The 16619-nt window shown below is 37.5% G+C and overlaps 1 pseudogene; it reads left to right on the top strand.

Moving 5' to 3' along the window:
* The first annotated feature begins 3319 nt into the window (after positions 1 to 3319).
* On the top strand, positions 3320 to 4748 carry LOC140609440 (keratin, type I cytoskeletal 18 pseudogene; annotated as a pseudogene).
* Positions 4749 to 16619: the final 11871 nt, after the last annotated feature.

The following is a 16619-nucleotide window of genomic DNA, read 5'->3' as shown; positions in this document are numbered from 1 at the left end:
CATTTTTCAGGCAAATCAAAGATGTATTTTACATTGTTTTTTGGTTTCATACTTTCTTGAGAAGCAATTTGAGAAAGGAATTGGAAAGCTGGATTTTATTCTGAAGTTGCATGAATTCAAATAGGGCAAAGGCCAATATGACCAATACTGACTTTTCTTAGGAGGACTATGGCAACTGGCCATAGACCACAGTTTAAAAGGAAGTTTATAGCCTTCCTCTGGTGTGATTAATAACATTGGAAAAAGCTTTCCTTCTGTTAAGGTAGCAGAAGAATGGTAATGAGATTTTCCATTTAAGTAAGACATTTGCCCTAATTGCTGCTAAGAGTGGTTCTCTGCAGGAAGTATGTTTGGTGCCATATTCAACAAGCATATCCTATATGCAGGAAAATATCAACACCTTCCCCCACTCCATGTGATGACAGGATTTCATTTACTGTAAATTTCTTATTTTTAAAAAAATTATCTATTATTTTAAATGGCTATTGGAAAAAGAGATGTTGGAAGAAAACAGTATTCACTGAGCAGGATAAACCAGTCTGGGAGGAAGAGGCATTTTTCTAATGACCGAACTAAACCCCTGATAACTAAATTTCTCATCCTCATTCTTTGCCTCACCTGACCAACTTTTACAGTCTTCCCCATGCACATTTGGTGTGTCATAGTAAGCTTCTCCATCAAAGAATCACTCAGTATAGGAAAAATGTCTTGGCAAAAAAATACCTGTCTTCTTTGTTTGCAGTTATATTCATTTTAAGGGAAACAAATTCCCATAGACTGTAAGAGTCAACATGTAAAATTAAATGCATTCTAAGAGTTCAAAGAAATATTCATTGGTGATGAAAAGTAAAATTTAAAAATCTGTATCAAAATTTGGGTGATGAGGGGATCCCTGGGTGGCTCAGTGGTTTGGCGCCTGCCTTTGGCCCAGGGCGTGATCCTGGAGTCCCGGGATCAAGTCCCACGTCGGGCTCCCGGCATGGAGCCTGCTTCTCCCTCCTCCTATGTCTCTGCCTCTCTCTCTCTCCCCCTATGTCTATCATAAATAAATAAATAAATCTTTTTTAAAAAATTGGGTGATGGCACTAAGTGAATAGAAAGATTCAGGGTACACTTTGTGTAAATGGAACACACTTTCCAAACACACTTTTCATTATGTGTTGAGTATTCCTGTAGATCGGAGAAGACTACACAGTAGAAATTGGGGTTCTTTAAATGATCTAAAGCATTAATCATTTATTTTTATTTTCTACCATGTTATTATTTATCCTTCTTTGACCCTCTTTAGTATCAAAATCTTAAAAAAAAAATAGGCTCTATTTTTCTAGTTCTCATTTTAACTGAATTTCTAAAAATTCTATTTCTAAATAGCCACGAACCAAAGATTTGGCCAGCTTGGAATATATCTCTATCTTCAGTAACAAAAAGGTACATCAAGTCTTTTTGTACTATTGATATGCACCATTATATATTTTATAAGTGTAAATTTTTTTTTAATTTTTTTAATTTTTTTAATTTATGATAGGCACACAGTGAGAGAGAGAGAGAGAGAGAGAGAGGCAGAGACACAGGCAGAGGGAGAAGCAGACTCCATGCACCGGGAGCCCGACGTGGGACTCGATCCCGGGTCTCCACGATCGCGCCCTGGGCCGAAGGCAGGCGCTAAGCCGCTGCGCCACCCAGGGATCCCATATAAGTGTAAATTTAACATTAATACTTCTCTTAATTAAACTAATAGTGGAGAACTAGCAAGAAAAGAAGTATTTTCAGTGATATATTTCATTCAGTATGGTGAACTGATTACAAACTTTAAAATTCCTTCTATTTATTGAAAATAGAATTATTTTCTTAAAGAATTTGTTTATAAGTACTACCCAATGTCTCCCCTGCAGTTCTTACCATATCTGCCAACATACAAGTCTTTAAAACAGCACAGATTACCTCTCTTTTCAGAGTTATATGCAGAATTGTGTTTAAAACTAGTATTAACTACAGCAAGTGAAAACCATTAATTAGTACCTAACTCCCAATGCAATGATAGAATTCACAATATTTTTGTAATATACTAATTAGTGAAATGCATTTAATTTTCACAACAGGACTAATGTAGGAAGATATCTACATAGAACATGGGGAGTAAACTTCCAGGTGATAAATGATGTTCTTACAATGGAGCCTGGTACTAAGAGAATTTCTGCGTCCTAATTTCAGCTTTCTGTTAACCACTAGAGCATCAATCACTTGATTTCTCTAAGTTTTATTTTTCTTTCTTCATATGTTAAATGAAGAAAGATTTGACTAGTGTTTTTCAATATTTTTTTACCATGATACACAGTAAGAAATACATTTTTTAAACTAATACATTTTACTTATCTTTTTCTTTTAAGATTCTATTTATTTATGAATGAGAGACACACAGAGAGATAGACAGAGACAGAGAGAGAGTGGCAGAGGGAGAAGCAGGCTCCATGCAGGGAGCCTGCCGTGGGACTCGATCCCTGGTCTCCAGGATCAGGCCCTGGGCTGGAGGCGGTGCTAAACCGCTGCCCCACCCGGGCTGCCCACTCATTTATCTTTAAAGACATTCAAATGGCCAACAGATACATGAAAAGGTGCTCAGCATCATTAATCATCAGAAAAATGAAAATCAAAACCATAATATTATTAAAGGATATTAGGTGGCCCCCAATCTCCAGAAAGACCAAAGAGGCAGACTTGGAGACCACCCAACTTGGATCAACACCTAAGTCAGACCCAGTGACTATGCTCTCTGGCCAAACCCCACTGACTCTTGTCCCTTGGCTTACAGGGCAAATGTTGGACATTGAATGAGGGAACTTCAGTCATTGTAATAATAAAAGACCCACACCTCCACAGCCTCCCTCAACAGACTAAAGGATTCCCTATAGCATCTGCCTCATTGTTTTGCACTTTTCTAAACAGACGGTTCACTCCAGAGAATATAGTTAGCAGAGTCAAAGTCTCTTATCTGAGCCTGCATTCATATTGGAGGAAATCTCCCAGATGTAAAAATGGTGTTCAAAGGGAGCTGAGTAGCCTCTATATGGCAAGGTGCATCTCACAAAGTGTTCTGAAAATTAAAGTGAGTCACAGAATTATAGTGGTTTGGAGGCTGAAAGGGATCTTTTAAATTAGTAGTGTTTTCCAAATTTTAGGCCAATAATAGCGGGCCATAAAATCAATGTAGTATACTCCATAGTTTTCAAAACATTTAAGAATAGAATTGAAAATACCACCATGGTCCTGGCCTGAGCCTGAGCCCTGGCCTCCCGAGTCGCCCTTTGGCTCTCCGAGCAGCATGAGCTCCACCACCCGCTCCCCTTCTCTTCCAACTACGGGTCCCCGGGCTCCGTGCAGTCCCAGCCACCAGGTCCGGCCCATCAGTAGCACAGCCAGCGTCTATGCAGGCATGGGGGGCTCGGGCTCCCAGACCTCCATATCCTGCTCCACCAGCTTCCCGGGTGGCTGGAGGTCCGGAGGCCCGGCCGCGGGGATGGCTGGGGGTCTGGCGGGCATAGGGGGCATCCAGGGCAAGAAGGAGACCATGCAAGACCTGAGTGACCGCCTGGCCTCCTACCTGGAGAGGGTGAGGAGACTGGAGGCTGATAATCAGAGACTGGAGATGAAAATCCGGGAACACCTGGAGAAGAAGGGGCTCCCAGGTCAGAGACGGGGGGGGGGCATGACTTCAAGACCACCAAGGACCTGAGGGCTCAGATCTTTGCAAGTGCTGTGGACAATGCCCGCATCGTTCTGCAGATTGGCAATGCCAGGCTTGCTGCTGATGACTTCTGAGTCAAGTATGAGATGGAGCTTGCCATGCGCCAGTCTGTGGAGAGTGACATCCATGGGCTCCGCAAGGTCATTGATGACACCAACGTCACTCGGCTGCACCTAGAGACAGAGATCGAGGCTCTCAAGGAGGAGCTGCTCTTCATGAAGAAGAACCACGAGCAAGTAAAGGGCCTACAAAACCAAATCGCCAACTCTGGGTTGACGGTGGAGTTGGATGCCCCCAAATCTCAGGGCCTCAGCAAGATCATGGCAGGTATCCGGGCCCAGATGACAAGCTGGCTCAGAAGAACTGGAAGGAGCTGGACAAGTACTGGTCCCAGCAGATCAAGGAAAGCACCACAGTGGTCACCACACAGACCTCTGAGATCGGAGAAGCTGAGATGACCCTCATGGAGTTGAGATGCACCACCCAGTCCTTGAAGATCAACCTGGACTCCATGAGAAACCTGAAGTCCAGCTTGGAGAACAGCCTGAGGGAGGTCAAGGCCTGCTATGTGATGCAGATGGAGCAGCTCAACGGGATCCTGCTGCACCTGGAGTCAGAGTTGTCCCAGACCCGGGCAGAGGGGCAGCTCCAGGCCCAGGAGTATGAGGCCCTGCTGAATGTCAAGGTCAAGCTGGAGGCTGAGATTGCCACTGACTGTCGCCTGTTGGAAGACGGGGAGGACTTCAGTCTTACTGACGCCCTGGACAACAGCAACTCCTTGCAGACCATCCAGAAGACCACCACCCGCAAGATCGTGGACGGCAAGGTGGTGTCTGAGACCAACGACACAAAAATTCTGAGGCATTGAGGTAGCAAAACAGGGTACCTTTGGGGAGCAGGAGGCCAATAAAAGGTTCAGAGGTCAAAAGAAAAAAAAATACCACCATGTATAATTGCACTAAGTGAAGATAAGTATTGTCTGTTGGAACTTTTGTCCTAATTATATACAAGTGTCTATATTTACATATGTAAATATATACGTATGTAAATAGTATATGTTTAAGTGTTCTGAGCCCCAGTGCAAAATGTAAAGATAAACAAGTAGATCAATGAAACAGGAGACAACATTCAGGAATAGACCCACACATGTATAGACAACTTATTTTTTCACAAAGTTGTAAAGACATTTAGTGGAGAAAGGATAGTCTTTTCAACAAATGATGCTGGAACATTTATATGCAAAGAAAAAAAAAGAAAAAGAACTTCAGCCCATGTCTTATGCCATATATGAAAATTAACTCAAAATGGAACACAGACCTAAATATAAAACTTAAAACTATTAAAATTCTGGAAGAAAATCTTTATGACCTTGGATTAGGCACACATTTTTTAGAGATGACATAAAGTATAACCCACAATAGGAAAAATTAATAACTTGGACTTCACAAAAATTAAAATTGCCTGCTCTTTAAAAGACACTGTTCAGTGAATCGAAAGACAAGCCACTGAGTGGAAGAAAATATTTGAAATCATATGTCTCATAGGGGCTTGTATCCAGAAGATACAAAGAACTCTCAAAACTGAATAATAAGAAAGCAACTTCCTCCTTCACCAAAGGGGAACAAAATACGAAACAATTTCCTAAATATGATGTACAGATAGCAAGAAGCACATGAAAAAGTGCTTACTGTTATTAATCATCAGGAAAACACAAATTAAAAGCACATGAAATATCACTACACACCTATTTGAGTGTCTAAATTAAAAAGACCAGCCATACCAAGTTCTGGCTGGAACACAGAGGTAGGGGAAGTCTCACACAGTGCAGGTGCAAATGTTAAATGGTACAGTCAGTTTGGAAAACAGTTTGGTGGTCTCTTAAAAAGTTAAACATACACCTACCATATGATGCAGCCATGCCACTCCTAAGTATTTACACAAGAGTACTGAAAATGTATATGTATATGATAAAAATATTTTTTTAAGATTTTTGTTTATTCATGATAGACAGAGAGAGAGAGAGAGAGAGAGAGGGAGGCAGAGACACAGGCAGAGGGAGAAGCAGGCTCCATGCTGGGAGCCCGATGCAGGACTCGATCCCAGGTCTCCAGGACAGTGCCCTGGGCCGAAGGCAGGCGCTAAACCGCTGAGCCTCCCAGGGATCCCCAGTAAAAATAATTTTTGAATATTAGTCTCTTACAAACACTTAGAACTCTAAAATAGAAAATGATTGACAAAGTTTTAAATTCTTAATGCGTTCTGATTCCAAATAGTTGATAGTTATAGGAACTGAAAACATTACTTAGATTTTTGTGCTGAATTAAAATATGTACTACTTAATTTTAGAAGAATTTGTATTTTAAAGAAAATCTCTCATTGAGGTTTCATACCAGTTGAAGAGAACTAGTGGTAGACTAGTTGAGAAATATGTATTTTTGTTTTATTCTCTGGTTCACTTTTTATGTTTGAAGATAAGCATCCATTGGAGAAAGGCTTTTGCTAGTTATTTAGACATATTTGTCTGCCTAGTTGATTTTAGTCTATAATAAATTGGTACATGAGACAGTAGTTAATTTTTATCAGTTGAAAAAAAGACTACCTGAGGTGCCTGGCTGGCTCAGTCAGTAGAACATGTGACTCGTGATCTCAGAATTGTAGGTTCAAGTCCCACGCCGAATGTAAAGATTACTCAAAAATAAAATCTTAAAAACAAAAATGAACAAAAAACTACTACATAAGTGACATGGTACTTTTAAGTAGAAAATTAAGAAGGAAAAATTGTGAGCTACGTAACTTGAAGGAATGTAGCTTAAACGGGATAGTATGGGTTCCTATATGGTGACTTTATGCCTTTTTTTCCCTTTCTTCTTTATTACCTACTCACTCTTACCCCCCCATCCTTTTCATTCTGGCACTTGTATCTTAAAGATAAAGATATTCCCATCTTACTTTGTTAAAAGATAAATAACATTAAAAGGGACCCTTTAGACATTTTTTAAAAAATAAATTAACCAATCATGATATGACATGGGTTTTAAGGATAATCACTTATGGTCGAGTGGAAGAGAAGACAAAGTTGAAAATATGAATAAGTGAAGCAAGAAGTCCTCACAGATAAACTTTGCTTATGTCACACTTTTAACCCATTTGAAGAACAAAGGCAGTTATTCACACCAAAATTTTGTGATTTACAACAATATCAATCATTTATTTGCTCAAATTTCTGAAATTTAGGTAGGGCTCAGTAATGGTATCAGGTGGGTGACTCAACCAATCTTAGATGACCATTTCCAAGATGGCCTCACTCACATCTGGTGTGGTGGTGCCTGCCTATATCAGTTGGGAGCTCGGAGCAAATGGCCTCAGCTCTCTACCTGACCTCTCCACATGGGCTGCATGAGTTGGGCTTCTTACAGCATGGTATGTTCACTTACAGCGTGGGAATTCACTAACTTCCCCCAGAGCACAAGACACTCCAGGCCTTTTTGTGGCCAGACTGGCCTAACAAATCTGAAGCAAGTCTCCCTCTCTTTTGGGTCATCAAATTGTCTGCTCTACATCTAATACCTTCCCCAGGCCTTTTGGCTAACTCCCCGCTTAGATTTCCTCTATGATCGGCACGAGGAGCATTTCTTCTTGAAACCTTTTTAATTATCCCATATTGATACGGTAGCTCTTTCCTTTTGAAATCTGATTAGCTCTTAGTATCTGTAAACTCATTCCTCCCTGAAAATGTGCTATTTTATATTATCATTTACTTTCCTATAGATGGCACGTCCTATCTCAACCGATCATATGGTTCTCAAGGACACAAAGGCCTGTATCTTTGTCAGTGCCCACCATCTAGTATGTGCTAAAGAAATGTTGATAGGGAAGATAGTTGTACACTAACATTTTAGTTAGGCATTTTAGTTCTTTTTTAGAAGGTATTATTCCATTTGAAGTGATGTAGGTCTTAAACTTACATAGATGCTTTTAAAAGTGTATTTGAGTAGGGTTTACCTATAGCACCAAAGAAGAATTTAAATTACTCATTAGGTATAATGAATTCAGATTATTTATTTTATTTATTTTTTAATCTTTTTTGTCGTTTTCACTTCATATCTCTTGGTCTTTTCTCACTGATCCAAAGAAGTAAAGGCTTTTTAGGACATTCAGTATCAGTGAGGTAAGTCTAGAAGATGCAAAGATAAAACTAGTTAGCATGGAAATAATGAGTAGAAATGTTTATAAACCCAATTGTCTTCAACTGGAAAGAGAACTAGAGGAACTTTAATAGTATTCCTTTTCTGAACCACATTAGCTCTATCACCACAGCTAGAGCTGTGATCAACACATGAACTCATTTTGTACTTTACTGCTCTATATGTTTGCTGCTATAGTGACTCGGAGAGTAATAAATGTACCATTGCAAGGGGAGAGGAAAACTGGTGCAAATAGAAACTTGAAATGGAGTCTGTGAAACAGTGAATTTAATCCAAAAAAATGTCTCCACTTACAGACGTGTCAGCATCTTCAAAAGTAGTTTCTTTTCAGGACACTGCGGTGATTTCAGTTTGAAGAAGTTTCTGAACTTTTAACTTAAGGTAATGAGCCAGTTAATAGGAGCCTGGGTTTTGTGTAGGAAGCAATTACCCCAATAGATAGGAAACTTGAGAAAATGAACAAAGCGTTAATAAGATTGGCAAAAAAGGTCATGTATCTGAGAGCTGAGATGGAGTAAAAAGGGATGATGGTGGGAGAAATCACCAAAGACAATGCCATGAAAACCAATGAAAATAAAGATGAGATATTATATCATTGGATCTACTTCTCTAAAAGGCCACAGAATTAACTAAAAATAAGGTGATCTCTAGATATCTTAAAGTCAGGAGTCCATGGTTCAATGGGAACTTTGTCAATAATTTAATTTTAGTCCAACCCCACACTGTGACAAAATAAGTTTTAAGAGAATAACTCATTATATAATGACATATACACTAGTTTATATACAACTTTTGGGAAGAACAGGTCATAAGTACTGCTTCTACTTCCTCTTGTCTCAGTGGCTTCTCAATCCACTGCAATCTGGCTTCCACCCCCACCACTCTGCTGAAATTGCTCTGAGAAGGTCAGCAATGATGTGATTGTCAGGTACACTAGCCTCTTTTCAGCTCTCAGCCTAATTTTCCTCCCAGCATAATTTGCTATTGATGATCTTTTCCTTCCCTGTAAAGTTCTTTCTTGACTTCTAGGCCGTGCTTGTCTCTTATTCTTCTGAATGGCTCTGACTGCTCTTCATTTTTTTTTTTTTTTCTTCATTCTGTCTCTGCTCCTGGAGTTTTCAGCTAAAATTAACTTTTATCACTTTTTTTTTTTAAGATTTTATTTATTTATTCATGAGAGACACAGAGAGAGAGAGAGAGGCAGAGACACAGGCAGAGGGAGAAGCAGGCTCCATGCAGGGAGCCTGACGTGGGGCTCAATCACGGGTCTCCAGGATCACACCCTGGGCTGAAGGGGGTGCTAAACCGCTGAGCCACCCGGGCTGCCCTCTTTTCTCACTTTAAGTGATCTTCCCGAATGATCATATGCAACCCTCACGTCCTTACTATTATGTTCTTCTCAAATATTGATTTCTCAACTATGTTCTTCTCAAATATTGATGTTCTTCTCAATGTTCTTCTCAAATATTGATTTCTCAACTCTTTCTTGAGCTTTCAATCTGTCATAGAATTTACAGGAACTCCTCACGCTCAGTATTGCCCCCTCAAACTTTTTTGTTTGTTTCTTTTCCTGTTTTCCATGTCTCCATTATCAGCAATCCTACTCACCCTATTGCCCGAGCTAGAAATCTTGGAGTAATCTTTTCGTTCTCATTTCTCACTGCCTTTGTTTAAATCTTGTCCATTCAACCTCTGAAATGTGTCTGGTATCTGTCTATACTTTTCCATTACTACTGTACTGCTGTCCCAATCCAGGCTCTGATTATTTTTTACATGCAATTTTTCTTAGTAGTTTCCTAACTGGACTTACCTCTCTGACTCTGATTAGTCTCTATTCCCTATCTATTCTTTATATTGCTGCTGGAGTTACTTTTTAAATGATGAGTTTCATTATATACTTCCATGTTAAAAAAAAAAATCTTTTCTTGTGTCTTCATGGTTTGAGAGCTTCCTGATTAACTTCTAAAAAAGTTATCTTTTATGAGTTTGAATGCTGATCCACAGAAATGGATCTGTGTGATAAGGAAATTTTTTGTTTTTCTGAGTTTTTGAAACTTCTGAAAAACAAATTTTGTTTTTCTGAGTGGCTGCGTCGGCATTTTACAGAATGACAATCCTCCTCACACTCAGAGTCTGGGCATTTAAATAAGATCTAAGTTTAGGATTTGTACTGCAAGTTCTTGCTTTATTTTTCCTGGGTAACCATTTAGAGGAAAGTCCCCCAAAAGTTAGTGACCTTAGCCCCTTCTCCCAGTCATGGCAGCCCCAATACCATCCCTACCCTGCCTATCCTGTTTCTAGAATTCGTAAAAACAAAAACAAAACAATCTTGTGACTTCACTTCTTTTGTGTGGGTGTATTGAAACTGTGCCTTCAATCAAAACAACCCCAGGTTTGGTACTTTCTCAAAGTAGGAGTTTGGATGCTAAGGAAACTACCTGCCAGCCCTGTGTGGGTAGTTTGTGCTTCCTCATTCAGCAGGTCATAGACTCCATATTCTAACTTTAACACACCAGCTTTGGCTTCTCAACATCGCCTTTGGAAACCATGCTTATTCCAGATGACTCCCCACTCTCCAGTCATATTTGATTGAGACAGGAGATGACACCTGAACTGAGGCAGTCACTCTTCCTTCTATAAAAAGTATACTTATGAGCTATGGGGTCACAATTTTTTTAATAAATGGAGAAGAAGTAAACAGGTTGAGAAATCTATTTTACATTTAGCAAAAGGAATAATCTTATATGTATAAATTCTATCATGCCATGTTGCAGATGAAAATCATTTAATAGATTTATATTGCACTTAGAATAAAATCCAAACCCTATACCATACTAGGCTGTGAATTTAATACCTCTTATTAAATTTTTCCTATTTTTTCCACTTTCAACTTGTTCTAATTTCTATTCATGCTCTAGCCATTGGATTCTTTTGGGCCCTTGAACAAATTTTTTTTCTAAATCTGAGTATTTTGAACATGTTATCTCCTCTCCTAGAAATCTTTTATGCACTTTGCATTTTTGCCTTCTCACCATTAAAATCTTAACACAAATATTTCCTCCTCAAAGAGGCATTTTATGACCATTCAATTCAAAATAGTGCCCTCCATCTGACCAAAATTCTTTATCACACCATTATAATCATTTCCTTTATACTATTTATCACAAATTATTTCTTTATCATCTTTCTCTTTGACTAGACAATAAGCTCCTTGAGGACAGGTATCCCATTTGCCATGTTTGCTGCTACGTAACCTGGCACATAGTAAAAGTTTAATGAATGGATATTCAATTAGTGACTAAGTTAATGAATGTTAATGTGCTAGACTTTCTCTTCACCACTAATCTTTAATAGCCTGGGAGCTTTTCAAATGCAGGACCATGTTTCATTAATGTTTATATACCTTACTCTGAGCACAATTCCTGGCTCCTAGAAAGTGCTTGATAAATAATTAATAATTTTCAGCTAAAATTAATACAAATCATCAAACATTTTTTGTGAAGTAACTGCTTTGCACTCCTATGCTGTGCATCATCTAGAGGAATCCTGTCATTATGTACACAAGGTCAAAATTATTCCTTGACTTGTAATAACTAATTTGTCACTCATTCATTTATCAAATTTTGAGAGCCTATTATGTGCCAGGCACTTTTCTAAGCTCCAGGGATATAAGAATGAACAAAGTAGAAAAAACAAAACCCCTGAAATTAAACTGAAGTTCATATTTCATTGAGAATAATACCTCAAATATTTTGCTTTAATTAGTGAGGCTTAAGGCTTAGTACACAGTATTTAAAAATCTGCCTAGCTGATTCCAATGTTATAGCTAGGGTTGAGGACCATTGTTTTAGGATGAAACAATCCTTTTTTTTTTTTTTTTTTTAAACCATGCATCTCTGGTGACAACTTTTCCTATTAGGGCATATTAGTTCTTAATGCATAACTACAGTATTTGCTTTTTAACTTATAAGATTTTAGGATAAATGAATATGCAATAAAATATGCATAAAATGCCAAGTTATAGGGATTTATTCTACCTCACTACGCACAGAATCCATTCCAAAGGAGTGGACAAATTTGAATTCTCTTCCATTTAGTATGTAAATTTGAGTCTTGAAGGCAAAAAGAATTTTAACAAGGAACAGAAAATATCTTTGGTAGTTTCCCTTTCCTAAGTAAACACTATTTTGTAAGATTGGAAAATTTCTTGTTCCTTTTTTTTTAATTTGTATTCTCATTGCTTTCTATATTTGGTATTTTATATTTGATTGCATGGAGAACTATATATAGTGATCAATTTTCATGGAGAATAAATATATGCAATAGGTCCATATTCTCTGATGGAGTTGAGAAATTTAAATTTTATAAGAGATCCGTAGATACTTTCTGATACCATTTTTATTGACGTAAAATATACTTACAATCTGGTGAGGTACAACAGATGAATACAGTCATGTAACCCTTCATTCTCATAAGATAGGGAACATTTTTATCACTCTAGAAATGTAGAAATGCCCCTTCTAGTTGGTCTCCACTTAGCCATATGTAATTGATTGGAGCACTATAGTGATATTTGCCTGTTCTGAAGCTTCGTATAAAAGGAATCACGCAGGGACGCCTGGGTGGCTTAGTGGTTGAGCGTCTGCCTTTGGCTCAGGGCGTGATCCTGGGGTCCTGGGATCGAGTCCTGCATCAGGCTCCCTGCCTGCTTCTCCCTCTGCCTATCCCTCTGCCTTTCTCATGAATAAATAAATAAAATTTAAAAAATGAAAGGAATCATGCAGTTCCAGCTCCTTTGTGTCTGGCTTCTTTCAGATGACATAATATCTTTCGCATTTATTCATGTTATGCAATAGTATATTATTTTCCTATTATTGAATAGTTTTCTATTGTATAAATAGATTGTAATTAGTTTATTCACCTAATGATGGTCATTTGAGTTGTTTCTGCTACTAACATTTGTTTTCAAGTATTTGTGTATACGTTTTAATTTCTTTTGAATAAATACCTAGGAATGGAAATGGTAGGCCATAAGATAGCTATACATTTTGCTTTATAAGAAACTGCCAAAACTTTTTCTCCAAAGTGGCTGCATCATTTTATACTCCTATTGGCAATATCTGAAAGTTCCAGTTGCTTTATATCCCAGTCAACAATTGGTATTATCATCTTTTAAATTTTAGCTATTTCTAAGAATGTGAAATAGTATTTCATTGTGTTTGAAATTTACATTTTCCTGATTACTAATGAAGTTGAGCTCAGCTGGGTTAAGCGACTGACTTTTGATTTCTGTGCAGGTCATGATCTCAGGGTAGTGAGATTGATTAGTCAGCAAGGAGTCTGCTCAGCAGGGACTCTGCTTGGGATTCTCTTTCTCCCTCTCCCTTTCTCCCTGCCCTCCCTGCCCCTGTGTTCTCTGTCTCTCTACAATCACTCAATCTTTAAAAACTTTTTAAAAATAATTAAAATTTTCATTTGGTTCTTTTATGTAGAATCATTTCTTTGATGAGATTTGTCCATTGTTTACTTGTTGTGATTATCTTTTCCTTAAGTCAGGAACATCTTCATAATTATTTCTTTTAAGTCCTGTCTGCTCATTTTAACATCTAGGTCAATTGGGGATCTCTTTCTATTGAGTCTTTTTTTCTTTTGACTAGGGATTATACTCTTTTGTTTTTTGGCATGTTCTTTATGACTGAACACTGGATATTGCGAATGATGCCTCATAAAGACTCTTGAGTTCATTTTAGTTCTCAGAGAAGTGTTCATTTTTGTGTGACCAGGCAATTTAGTTACTGACTGATCACCATGAACTTGTGGAAGCTTGGTTTTTCTACTTTGTTAGGGAAAGTTTTGTCTATAATCTGAGGGATTTGTTTTGCCTTTAGTCTTAGAATATACAATTTATTCCTTGAAAGTAGTCGTCTTATCAACAATCGTGATTGTTCTGGGATTTCAATGGAAAGCTTGAGGTGTTTAAAAAGTAGTTCACTTTGACTTGACTCAAACTCCAAAGTCCATTTTTCAGGAGGCAGTCAACAGCTGGATTCTTTGCTCACTTTTCCCCACTTTTTTCATTAAACCTTCTACCTGTTGCTTTTTCCTGGTCTCCTTGTATCTGTCCTAAACATATGCAATTTGGGGGCTACCTAGGGGTTTGAAGGTAGTTTGTATCAAGACTTTGGGGCTTGTCCCTCTAGCCTTTTCTTTTCTGCATTTATCCTCTAAATTTTCAGTTACTTTGAAAGCCCCAAATTCTGCCTTCTGATACTTAAGGAATTAAGACTATGGTTTTCTCTTTATGTTCTAATTGCTTCATATCCTCAGGGGAGGAAATGTAAAAATGTGAATCTCATCAAGATTCCTTCTTCTTTCAAGTGTTGAATTCTTCTGTAGTTCCTGTTTGTGTTTCATCACTATACCTTGCCTTCAAATAGTGTGTGTGTGTGTGTGTGTGTGTATTTTCATAATTTGTAATGAATATAAGATATTTAGTCTGATACTAGCTAGTCTGATATTACAGTACTGTTACCATTATTGTAAGGACAAATTTCCCTATAAATGCTATCTTTTTATAATCCCTCTTCATGAAATAACAAGAATTATGGAAAGCATGGTCTAGTAAAGGGAACTGAGACTATTTAAAGAAAGGAGTAGCCAAATTCTCATTCCAACATAAATTTGCCAACAAAGTTATCTTATAATGTCCCTGTATTGTCTTTCCTGAAGATGAAGGATAAAATCATAAGATTTTTGATCAGAAGGAACATTATGCAGAGATGTTCCTTCTGATTAAGAAGAAACTTGTGATTGTCACAGTTAATGAGCATCTTATGCCAACTATTTCTAATGTGACCTAAAGCAGAGAAACAAATATTTTGAGAGATTTCCAATAGCTATCAAGTATTACAGATTGAATTGTATCCCCACAAAATTCTTATATTAAACCCCTAGCCCCCAATGTGACGACAGTTGAAGATAGGGCCTTTAAGAAGGTAATTAATGTTAAACGAGATTGTAAGGGTGGGGCCCTAATCCAGTAGGACTGGTGTCCTTACAAGAAGAGCAAGAGACACCAGAGCTCTCTGTCTTGTCTCACTCTCTCTGTCTCTCAATCTCTGCACACCCACACAGAGGAAAGACCTTGTGAGGACACATAGAGAATGTGGTTCTTTGAAAGCCAAGAACAGAGCTCATACCAGAAACTGAATTTGCCAGCACCTTGATCACGGACTTCTTCTGTGAGAATATTAATTTTTGTTGTTTAAAGCCATCCCATCTTTGATATCCTTTTACGGCAGCTTGAGCAATCTAAAACATCAAGATTAAAATCTTGACTGTTCATTATTCAATTTTTGATGCTAATTACTAAGGTTTATAACTAATAGGTATTTAGAACCCTTGACCAGAGAATACTATTTTTTTCCTTAAATTTTCTCTTCCTTTCCTTCTTTATATTTTGAAATAATTCATATTTACAAATTCAATTTACAAGTAGGATCTGATTTTTAAGATTTCTTGAATGATTCAGAAATTCTCAAGAAACATGGAAAATCTGATAGTGAAAAGCAGTATCTCAGTCACTGTATTTCAAAATGTGCCATCAAGCTAACTTTGGCTTCATATGATATCAAATGCACCACTCAAGTTTCTCTTCAAAGTAGGCATCACTGAACTCCAAACATTAAACAGAGTAAGGAATCTTTCACTATCATTCCTGTGTTTACTTTTGACAAGGGGGGATGTTTTTAGTTTTTCCAGTTTATTTCACATAACTACATTGCTAATGTTGTTAAGCAAACAAACAAGCCAAAAAAAAAAACAAAAAAACCAACAAAATAAAACAAGAAACCTCATCTTATTACTAAAATCTATAACCCAACACTATAATAGATTTTATAGAATTCTATAATAGCAATGTATATTATTGTACTTACTCAGGGCTTTATTATTTGGTGTAGAATAATGCTGACTTATTGTCCGTTTTTAACTCAGTTTTAGCCACACGAAGGAAATAGTTCTAAATCTAAGGGTGGCATTTAAATGTATTAAACAATTGCAACTTCAGAGAATGGTTACCTTATTTATCTTTAAAATCCTAAATATTTTCTAGTAAGTTAATTGGGTTACTACAATGTCCATCATATCACACGTGTTGTAATTTTATAATTAAAGAGACTATGGCTCCATTCTTCTGTAAACCTGCCACCATAGTGGAAAAATCTCATAACTAGACCTTTATAGGCCTATAGAAAATGATGTTTTTTGAAAACCTGAGTTTATATATGCAGGATGAAAGGGAAGATGCATTTGCTGGCTAACAAGTTGCTAGGCTACATTATTATCTGATGACACTACTATGGAATGTGATAAATGGGTACTTAAATCTTCTATAATTAGCTTTTAGATTATATACTTTAGTATCCCTATTTTATAGATGAGGAAAGGTTCATAGAAACTGATTGTAGAGATTCTCCAAAGAAGTGAAAAAACACATTTAAAAAATTTTTGTTAAAGATTTTTTTTCCTTTTTTTTAAAGGTTTTATTTATTTATTCATGAGATGCAGAGAGAGAGGCAAAAACACAGGCAGAGGGAGAAGCAGGCTCCTCACAGGGAGCCCGATGTGGGACTCAATCCCAAGACCCCGGGATCACACCCTGAATCAAAGGC

Source organism: Canis lupus, chromosome 18 (assembly GCF_048164855.1).
Source record: "Canis lupus baileyi chromosome 18, mCanLup2.hap1, whole genome shotgun sequence".
Lineage (NCBI taxonomy): Eukaryota > Metazoa > Chordata > Mammalia > Carnivora > Canidae > Canis > Canis lupus.
Note: the sequence above shows the minus strand (reverse complement) of the source record. Positions and strands in the feature narration are given on the sequence as shown.